Genomic DNA, 11,959 nt, shown 5'->3' with positions numbered 1-11,959 from the left:
GTCGGAAAAAGGAAAAGCGGAGTGCCTAAGAAAAGCAGAGTACCATAGTGTTTTCTTATTTCTTGAGTCCTTAGGGCAACCGCACTATTAAGAGGGGGTACATCATAAAAAACATCTGGGAATCAACTTGTCCTCTCACATGATCTGAAAAATCTCACAAAGAAAAGCTTATGTTCAGGCCGGAATGTCCGGGGACCAGAAGGTCCGGGAGGGGTCCGGGAAGCTTCTGGGGCACCCAGAGAAACTTCCCTTTTGTGCAATCTCTCTGTGTAGCCCGGAACCTTGCCGGACCCTGGCCGAAACTTCCAGGACGGCCGGAACTTCCGGGCGCCAGAAATTCCGCCCCCTGTTCTAACAGCTTCCGGGGTATTACAGAGTGGATGCAAACTCTCTGTGTAGGCCAGAACTTGGCCAGAACTTCCGTGCGTGGCCGGAACTTCCGGGATACGCAGAAATCTACCTCCAACGGCCAGATTCCATCCCCACCTACAAATAGTCTTCTTCTACCTCTCGAAGAACTGGACGACTCCATTTCTCTCACCTCCATTTTCAAACCTCGATTTCTTGGAGATCTCCCTCCTTAGCCACCCAAAGCTCTTGATCTTTTGGGAAGCAAAGGAGAAGTGCTCTATCTACACATTCACCAAAGAGAAAGTTGATTCCACCTTGTTTTTGTTGGTGCATCTTGTTCCTCTTGGAGGTTGGAGACTCCTAGGCGGTAGGAGTGCTCCGGCGAGGAATCGACCATTGTGATTTCCCCTGGAAAGTTTGTGAGGGTTTGAAGACCACCCCAAGGTCTACCACTAGTGGTTGAGAAACGCCTTCGTGGTGTTGTCTCAAAGGGAGAATAGGGTGAGCCTTCATGGCGTTGGTGTGCCTTCGTGGTAACATCCACCTCTCTAACGGTGACGTAGCTTCCCTCCAAGGAAGTGAAGATCGGCATACATCCTCGTCTCTCGAAGTTGTGGTTATTCCTAACCCTAACTTCCTACTTGTGGTTACTTGTCTCTTAGTATTTATTTATATCATATTGTGCTTGCTTACTCACATACTTGTGTTACTTGTTTACCTTGCTTAGCTCTCAGCATCATACTTGCAACTGTTAGGCTCACTTTCATATTCCGCATTATTGCCTCAAATTGCTATGTAACAATTAAAATTTGTTATTGTACCTATTCACCCCCCCCCTCTAGGTCCATCTCGATCCTTTCACCAGCTGTTCAGGAAAAGCATCACCGGTGTGTCTCGGCGTTGCATCTCTCTAAAGGAAGGTCTATTGAGCCTTGAAGAGATTCACTCAGGGACTTGCGGACACAACGCGTCCTCTCGGACAATCGTGGCTAAAGCTTACCGAGCCGGCTTCTATTGGCCACGCGTCAACGAGGTTGCCCAAGAAGTAGTCCAACACTGCACCAGTTGTCAATTCTATGCAAACTTGTCACACAAGCCCGCATCTACATTGAAGACCATCCCACTTGTCTGGCCATTTGTGTTTGGGGACACAACATGGTTGGCCCCCTCAGGACAGGGGCGAGTGGATTCACTCACTTGCTGGTTGCGGTTGATAAGTTCACCAAGTGGATTGAGGCCAAACCCATCAAGAAGCTGGACTCCTGGACAACGATCAAGTTTTTGAAAGAGTTAGTCTTCAGATATGGCGTCCCCCACAGGATCATCACTGACAACGGCTCCAACTTTAACTCGGAAGAATTCAGAGCATTCTGTGGCACCCAAGGTCCTCGGGTCGATTACACCTCCGTGGTGCACCCCGCAGTCGAATGGAGAAGCTGAAAGAACAAACGGTCTGATTCTCCAAGGATTGAAACCATGCCTAATGCGTGATTTGGAGCACACAACTGGAGCCTGGGTCACCGAGTTGCCGTCTATTCTACGGGGCTTGAGGATGACCACCAATCTGTCCACCAACCACACTCCCTTTTTCATGGTGTATGGAGCAGAAGTTGTCTTGCCGAGTGATCTACTTCACAAGTCGCCCCGAGTGGAATTGTACTCCAAGGCTGAATCAAAACTAGCACGCGAAGACGGTGTTGACCTCCTAGAGGAAGAGAAAGAGATGGCCCTCATCTGCTCGACCACATATCAACAGGACATGTGATGCTCCCATGACAGACACATCAAGGGTCGGGCCTTTCAAGAAGGCGATATTGTTCTCCAAGTGGATCACCAGAGACCACATAAACTCGCTCCCACATGGGAAGGCCCCTTTATCGTTTCAAAGGTTCTACATAACTGAGCATACAGGCTCTACAACCTCTTGAAGAGGATAGACAAGCTTCGTGCTTGGAATGCTGACCTGCTTCGCCGATTTTATACTTGACGTTGAAGTGTTAAGATGTAATAAGCGCACACGAGTGATATTTGATGAATAAAAGCATGACTTTTTCAGTACCTCATTGAGTTCACCTTTGCGCATTTTTGGGACCAAACCCCCTGTGGGTGAATGCTCTTTAGCTTAGCTGTGAACCAGTTTTTGCCTAAGTTAAAAACCACTCCGAGTGACGAACTTTCCTCTCACTTGAGGGCTTAGCTATGAACCAGCTTTCACCTAAGTTATACACCACTCCGAGTGACAAACTTTCCTCTCACTCGGGGACTTAGCTATGAACCAACTTTTGCCTAAGTTAAAAACCACTCCGAGTACGAACTTTCCTCTCACTCGGGGGCTTAGCTGCGAACCTGTAGCTTTCACCTAAGTTAAAACCACTCCGAGTGACAAACTTTCCTCTCACTCGGAGGCTTAGCTGCAAACCAGCTTTCGCCTAGGTTAAAAACTACTCAGAGTGAAGAACTTTCCTCTCACTTGGGGGCTTACCAGCGAACCAGCTTTCGCTTAAGTTAAAAACCACTCTGAGTGGCGAGCTTTCCTTTCACTCGAGGGCTTAGCTACAAACCAGCTTTTGCCTAAGTTAGAAACTACTCCGAGTGAAGAAATTTCTTATCACTTGAAGGCTTAGCTACTAACCAGCTTTCGCCTAAGTTAAAACTACTGTGAGTGACGACCTCTCCTCTCACTCGAGGGCTTAGTTGCGAACCAGCTTTCGCCTAAGTAATAAACTACTCCGAGTGACGAACTTTCCTCTCACTTGGAGGCTTAGCTGTGAACCAGCTTTCACCTAAGTTAAAAACCATTCTGAGTGATGAGTTCTCCGCTCACTCGGGGGCATAGCTGCGAACGAGCTTTCGCCTAAGTTAAAACTACTCCGAGTGACTCTCCTCTCACTCGGGGGCTTAGCTACGAACCAGCTTTCGCCTAACTTAGAAACAACTCCTTTGAGTGGAGAACTTTCCTCCCACTTGGGGGCTTAGCTGTGAACCAAATTTCTCCTAAGTCAAAGGCACTCAAGAACTCGAAGGAAAGCATTTGAATAAATCCAATAGTTCAAAAGCGACTACAACTACTCGAGTCCAAGACCTGAAAAGAGTTTAAATACATACAGATCTACTCGGCATACCGAGGTAAATGGTTAAGACTTAAAGTTTTCCTCACGCATCTGAGGGGCTGGTGGGCTCGACAATGGCCTCGATGAATGTCTCCATGAATTCTTCAAACTTGAGCTTCTTCGTGTTGGCAACCTTGAGAGCCTTCAGCTTCTCCTTGTTTGCGTCCTTGTAGTGGAGGACGACGAGGGATATCGCCATGCCGACTCTACAGCGGGCGGCGGATCTCTTCCATTCTTGTACTCGATGGGGGATTTCATTGAGGAGAGCCATCATCGTCTCCAGATCATTCTGGAGCATCTCCTCTGGCCACATCTCCTTGTCGATCCTGCTCACCATGCCACGTGGGCGAATGATATATCCCAAGGCGTCGTTGAGGCGGGCTTCCAGTCGGAGAATGCCCAAATCGGCCTTGTCCCTGACAATCGACCTGGCCGGATCCAGATCCCTCTCAATCCGCTCGGTCTCCAACTCGAAGTTGCGACAGTATTCTATCAACAGAAACATGATAGAAGTCACATGTGCGAACGATATTCACTCGGAAACAAATAAGGTTCCCTCGGGTGATGCAGAATACCTTCGAGCTTGGCACACATCTCCTCGGTGATGTCTTCTATGTACTTCTCCATAGAGTCCTTCTTCTGAGTAAGCTGGGCAACCTTCTTGCTTAGAGTCTTCTCTTCTTGCTCAAAAGCACTTGCCTGGGTCTTGAACTTGCCATTCCACTCGGCCTATCGCTTTTTGAGCTCAGCAATTTCCATCTTCGCATCCTCAGTAGCAGTCTTCAGCAATTTTTTCTCCTCCTCCAGTTTCTCTTCAGCAGCCTTGGTTTTCTCCCTTGCCACCTTTTGTGCCCCCGCCAGACCGTTGTCCTTGTCGACAAGAGCCTGCTTCATAGTTTCTAAAGAAATACAATTCCTGAGTCGCGCTTGGATTCGATGGTTTTCACTATGCACGTCTGCTCGAGTGAAGTCCCACGGTTCAAAGAAAGGAAGAAAGTGAAGACAGGGCACTCGGTTGTTGAGACTTACCTCCCATGGTCTTCACTTCCACCTGCGTGCAAGTTGTGTTCCTCTTCTCCACCTTCAGGTCCAGTTGGAGCTGGTTTGTCTTCTTCTCCAGCGATGCATAATGAGCCCCAAGCTCGCAAGTTCTCTGGTGTACGGAAAAGGAAATGGATTAGTTGACAGTGGAAAGTATTCCGAGTGTTCGGAGATTAGCACTCCTGGAAGGAACAAGCTCCATTAGTGCCAGATCCTGAAGTGCCATATGGCCTCCGAGTCAGCGACAAACCCCAATTACCCAAGGATCGGCACTCCCGGATGGAACAAGCTCGATCAATACCAGATCCTGGAGTACCCTTTGACACAAACTCATCCAACACAAGTGGTTGGTTCAACACACTCGGTCAGCCGAGGAGAGCACAGTCTATAAGACTCCCGCCGACTGCCAGCAGTTGACAGCAGTCTCGGGGGCTACACCCAGTGGGTGCACTCAGCGTGTCCCCACTGGAAAGTGACTCGTGTTGATGAGCTAAAAACAAACACGTCTTCAGTCAGACTCCCTCCGATCACCAACAATCGACGGCAGTCTCAGGGACTACACCGAGTGGGTGCACTCAGTGTGCCCCCACTGGAAGGGTGTCCACTTGGAAAGGTCTGCCCAATCCGAGTGGTAGAAAAAATGGAAACAAAAGTGTTGTTCTAAGACTATCGTCGATTGCCAGCAATCGATAGTAGTTTCAGCGACTACACCCTGTGGGTGCACTTAGCGTGGCCCCATGGGACTTATGCACCCGCTAGGTGTACTACAAATCTACCAACAGAAACCAGTAGGAAGTTCAACTCGCTACAAAGCCTAAGGAATAAAAACCAATTGGAGATCAACTTACGATGGCACTTACTCGAAGATTCGCTTGGAGAGCAGCACTAGCATCATATGCCACCTTGCTGGCATCACACACCTCCTTCAGGCACTGGGTCATCGGCTCCGCCTGGACCATTGCCTCTTTGCTGGCTCCCGTTTGTTCCTCTGGCCCTCTAGGTGTCGAGCCGATCGTTTCTTGACCAGACGAGAAAGCGGATGATCCGGAGGTGGTATGGGTACCGATGGTGTGAGCCGGAGCCATTACTGCAAGGAGGAGGGAGAAAGGCTTGATTAGATATGAGGAGAGGAGAAGGGGTGGGAAGGTGGGGTGGATGCGAGTGGCGGTGCACCTGAAGGAGCGGCGGCATGATCACCAACAACGAGTGCTCCGGATGGGGTCTCGAAATTCACATTTAAGAAAGAAAACCTATTGTTTCAATCATTTTTTTCGCCTAGACATAACTTTGGTCTTATGACTATTTTTGTCGGCATAATCCTTTTGTGTGTGTGTATGTGTGTTGATGTGCATCCTAGTAATGCAAAAGCGGGGTATATGCTCATTGTATTTATATTCCATTGATGATTCATTATGAGTTAATAACAAGCACCCTTTGTCAAATAAAATAGATGTTCCAACTCAAAAGAACAAGATACAAGTAGATGCATACTATGCATATGTAAAAGAAATACACTAATATCTGAGGTACACAAAATACTGGCAAATAATATAGCTGTTATATATATCCATATACTTGGCATTTTTGTATAGTTTTCTTGATGAAATTTTGCATGTATGTACTTTATAGTGAACAAATAACTTTGGATAGTAAGCACTTGATAGATAGTTAGCAAATCTATCCCAGCATTATTGGCCATGGGTTATCCTCCTCACTACACCGGATTCTGCCACATGTACTATCGAGAAGATTTCATGGCTAAGTACAAGCACAATGCACCATATGTAAAACTTGGAGAGGCGAGAGCAACAATGAAATAGTAATCGTCAATTGTTAAGTTTAATGTGTGATGCTATTTATATGGGTACAAGGGACGTGTGCAATAAGCATCTTTAGGCCTTGTACAATACTAGTTGCTTAGAGAGATGCTTAGAAAATAAAGTGTTTTTTTTCTGAACACCAATGCCTATTTCTACAGAAGAGGCGTCTAATTAAGCGTCTACTCTCCACGAATAAACACTGGTTTATTTTTTTAAGCATCCCCCCTTAAGCGCCTTGCACTGTAAATAAGCAGTCACGAGCATAGAGTCGCGTTGGTTGACATCTTGAGGAATAACAAGGACCGACGGTTAGCATTAGTGTAGATTCTCCTTAATTAACTCATGGATAATTAAATCCTAACACTATATACTCAGATGGCTAAAAACGCATGGTACATCTCTCTTTTATTTTAAAATCTTTCATACTTTAATTCTGGCCAATCATTCCCCTTTTCACTTTATGATGTAGAATGCACGACGTAACACGCACAAACCTTAAAACACAAGCATTTTTCATTTGTTTTAGATTCTTTCATATTTGTATTCTCTCAAGTTCTTTCTCTTAAAGTGTTGCCATTTGCTTTTACTCTATTTTGTTTTGTTCAACGTTTTTCTTTTGCAGGGGTATTTTGTTCAATGTTGTGGTACATTCACAGCACAGCTTTGTTTTCGTGGTATGAACGATGAAAATTAAATTCATATCTTATACGTACTTTATCTTTATCTTTACTTACTAATAAAGCACGCAATATTTCTGTTGGGTTCATCGTCGTTCTTTTTTTACGTGCACCGTACGTTCACCCTCGCTGCTTTTTCCACTCGGTCCGTCTCTGGTACATCCCCTGCTCGCTATCGCCCGGGTCTGGCGCCCAAGGTGGGGTACGTGTGGGCACAAAATCAGCCTGACTGTCGTCACGATTGGACTAGATCGAGCAGCGAAAATTACTTTATGTGACGAGATCAAGCAGCGAAAATTAGTTTCTGTGTGAGGATTATTAAGACTCATAAATAGTCCCACCTTGCTCCTTTGCATATAATCCAATCAATTTATATACACAGGCAATTTTGCCCCATTAGATCTCAACAAGAATAGGAAGGAAACATAATGAAGGAATTAATCCCACAAGAGGGAAGATGGAGCAAAGGAATACATGACAGAGGGAAGGGAAGGGGTGGGGGAAGACGAGTCGGAAGTGGAGATGGAGGCCGAGGCAATGGCGCAGCGGCAACGGCGAGGGCACGAGCAACCAAAGAAAGAGTGAGACACACACAAACAGGAAGGCGTGAGGAGGCAAGAAGAACGGAGGGGTTTGGGCGGCGGAGAAGAGGAGCAAGAGGGAGGTGGCGGTCGACGGTGGCGGTGCCGTCGCGAGGCGAGAAGAGGAGCAAGAGGGAAGTGGCGGTCGGCGGCGGCGGTGCCGGCCGCGAGGCGGAATTGGGCTCCTACCTGTGTGTGACGGTGCTGGAGGGGGATACAAGATGGGATCAATGGGGTTGGGGTTCGATCTCCCTATCTGTTAGGTAGGGGTAGGGTTAACAGTGGTACGTGGGTCGAGCTGAAAAATTAGATGGGCGGGCTTATAGTTGGGTTGTCCAGGCTGATGCACCCTCTCATTCTTACTTTTATTTTCTTTTTTCAACTAAAACGGAACTTGATTGTCTAAAAAAAACTAAACGAAACTTGATGAAAAGTAAAGAGAGGAAGAAGGGATTTAGACCTATTTCTATGGGATCGGAGAAATAAGAGGAATTTAAATAAAGTGTTTTGGGGAATTTTACCATCTTTAAATTTAAACAAGTTTAATTTAATACAAACTTGTTTGAATTTAAAGTCTAACTAAACCAAACCCAAATGGGTTCAAAATTTAGGAAGCGGCGTTTTGATGGACACATCAACTTTTTTCCCGTTGCAACACACGGACATATGTGCTAATATATATTAATAAATACTTTATACGCATGTGTAACTCTATAAGCTTACATGTTTACGTGAATATTCGGTCGTATTTTGAATATCCAGGCTCTGAGGTGCAATGCACGCGAGCATTAACAGTAGAGATACAGAAGAGCGTTGGGGCATGCATATTGTTTCCCAGCTGGATCCCCGTTTGTACGTGCAACATCAGGCATCGACGCGAGTGTCCCACACGTCCGCCGCAGAGCCACCGCGCGCGGCCACATGTCCAACGGAGCGCCTCCCCGGCGCGCTGGCCGTGCGCCAGAGCGCCCACGTCGGCACCGCGACCGGCCGAGCGGCGCAGCCCGCGGCCGAGATATCTCAAACACAACGTCCAAACTCCAAAGGCGATTCCGGGCTCAACCGTTCGCAGTTTCCTCCGCGTCCGTCCTCAAAAGGCGAGGCGGCCTTGTCAGCACCCGCGGCCAAGGGATATGCCGCCGTCACCCGCACCCGCTCCACGCGCGCGCAGCCCGCGCCGATCGATCGGCTTGACCGTCAACGCGCGGCGCGTTTACACCGTGGGCTGCGCTACCGCGGCCGATCAAAACCCTTGCGTGCACTGCGTTGGCTGATGTCACTGGCGCCGGTCAATCCGAGCCGCTCGTCGTTCTTGGTTTTTGACGACCCGACCCGGTTGCGTGCCCGCGCGACGCTCTTTTCACGCGTACACGCGACGGGGGGAAATTCGTCGTTGGGAAGTTGGAACGGTGCCTGGAAGCTAGCGGGCGGGAGAGCGGATACGGGATGCCGATCATTGATTTGGGAAGATGTGTGGGAAATAAATGTCGGGAAGAAGATGAAGATATTCACCGCTGGCAATCTTGTGTGGGGGCCGTCGTTGACGAGCTTCGGCCACTCTGCTCATGCAGTGCAGCATGCTTGTGTGTTTTGTCTTACCGGAGGGTGGCTAGCCGGGCACTGTCAAGACATGCCTTTTCTGATTTTGTTTTCAGTACAATATATAGGTGGCTAACTAGGCACTGGCAAACATAGTAATTTTGGGCGACTAAACTGTTCATGTTGTTCTATCTTCTGCAGTCAAACGCTATGACCGGAACACCACCGCCACCCAAAGCTAGTCAAGGCACGTCCTTACTTCGACCGGTAATGATGCTACGATGTGCATCTAGGCGGTATCGAGGTTAAATTACCTTCTCTAGTAATGGAACATAGATTAATTACCATCATCCTATTTCAGCTTCAAGCAATTTGTTCAGAGAAAGGATGGTAAATACCAAAAAGGAAAAAAATCATTGTTAATTTAAAAGTTCATACAATATGAATTTCATTTAAATATTTTTTTCATCCAAAATACTGCAGGAATATCCACGTAAAACTTATGTAGTGCAGAAAAGAAATATCAGCCTCTCGCAAGTCGCCTCTCATTTTGTAAATATTTATATGTGTTTAAAAAAAACACAATAGTCATCACAATACACATTGCACAATAAAAACTCCATTGGTGCCACACAAGATGGCCAACAAAATCTACCTGACGTCCTATCATACATGTCGCATTATAGTAGGGTGATAAAGTTCACATCATATAGAGTTATAAATGGCCAATACGCGGCCTAGAAATTCTACCTAATGTCATCATATATGTTGCATTATACGGTGTATTATGTTGTACATTATATAGTGTTGTCAATGGCCAATAAGCAGCCTGGAAATTCTACCTGACGCCATTGTATATGTCGCATTACACGATATTTTACGTTGATAAGTTGTACATTATATAGTGTTGTCAATGGCCAATAAGCGGCCTAGAAATTCTACCTGACGCCATCATATTTGTCATGTTATACAATTGTATCGCGCTGATAAGTCGTACATTATATAGTGTAGTCAATGGCCAATAAGCGGCCTAGAAAATCTATTTGACGCCATCATACATGTCGCGCTATAGTAGGTTGATAAAGTTCACATCATATAGTGTTATAAATGGCCAATAAGCGGTCTAGAAATTTTACCTGACGCCTTCATGTATGTCGCGTTATGATAAGTTGTACATATAGTGTTGTCAATGGCCAATAAGCGGCCAAGAAATGTTACCTGACGTCATCATATATGTCGCGTTATACGATGTATTGTGTTGATAAGTTGTACATATAGTGTTCTCAATGGATAATAAGCGGCCAAGAAATGCTACCTGACGCCATCACATCTGTCGTGTTATACGAATGCATTGAGTTGATATATTTTATATTACACAGCGTTATGAATGGCCAATGAGCGGCCTAGAAATTCGACCTGACGCCATCATATTGGTCGCGTTATATGAATGCATTAAGTTGGTATATTTTATATTACAAAATGCTATCAATGGCCAATGAGCGGTCTAAAAATTCTACGTGATGCTATCATATCTGTCGTGTTATACGAATGCATTGAGTTGATATATGTTATATTGCGCAGTGTTATCAATGGCCAATGAGCGGCCAAGAAAATCGACCTGACGCCATCATATCAATCGCGTTATACGAATGCATTAAGTTGATATATTTTATATTACACAATACTATCAATAGCAAATGACCGGCCTAGAAATTCTACCCGACGCCATTATATTTGTCATGTTATATGAATGCATTGAGTTGATATATTTTATATTACACGGTGTTATGAATGGCCAATGAGCGGCCTAGAAATTCAACCTGACGCCATCATATCGGTCGTGTTATACGAATGCATTAAGTTGATGTATTTGATATTACACAATGTTATCAATGGTCAATGAGTGGCCTAGAAATTCTACATGACACTATCATATTTGTCGCGTTATACAAATGCATTGAGTTGATATATTTTATCTTACACATTGTTATCAATGGCCAATGAGCAGCCTAGAAATTTTAACTGACGCCATCATTGTCTGATGCTCAGTGCTTTATATATAAACCGGGGCGAAAGCCTTTTTCGATATATATCATGTTATACAAATGCATTGCATTGATATATTGTATACTATACATTGTTATCAATGGCCAATGAGAGGCTTAGAAAGTCTACCCAACACAATCATATATGTCGCGTAATACGAATGTATATCAAAATTCTACTTGACGCTAACATATCTGTCATGCATTACTATACAAACATATTGGGTTGATATGGTTTGCATCTTATAATGCTATCAATGGCCGATCTCTCGTGTTATTGCTATATACAGAAAATTAACCATTCTAGTTGAAGTCATGATCAACTGATGACGGCGTACACAAACTTGGTAGTAATAACTCGCGTGCCTGCTAAATTCAAACCCGAGCACACCATTGTGATTGTCGCAATATGTTAACAAGCATCATTCTTTTCATATCTTTGGTTGCATTTTATTCTCTCAACATAAACATTCATGTGCTTCGCGATCACTGTCGTAGGGGCATTCATATACTAATGCGCCTAAAATGGCCACTCAACTCTGTTTAGTGTGGATATAATCGTAAAATATGAGCATAACGAGTACTCCCTCTATAAAAAATATATAAAAGTGTTAGATCACTAACAAGTACTCCACTGTAAAGAAATATAAGAGCGTCTTTGGTGATCTAAACACTCTTATATTTCTTTATGGAGGGAGTATGTATCTTCGCAGCCATTGGTACATAGGTTAGAGCCGTACCAAATTGATTAGTCTTTTTTTTGCAATGGACCAAAATGATCAGTCAACTAATTTG

The sequence above is a fragment of the Triticum urartu genome, chromosome 7 (genome assembly GCF_003073215.2).
Source record: "Triticum urartu cultivar G1812 chromosome 7, Tu2.1, whole genome shotgun sequence".
Taxonomy (NCBI): Eukaryota; Viridiplantae; Streptophyta; class Magnoliopsida; order Poales; family Poaceae; genus Triticum; species Triticum urartu.
Note: the sequence above shows the minus strand (reverse complement) of the source record.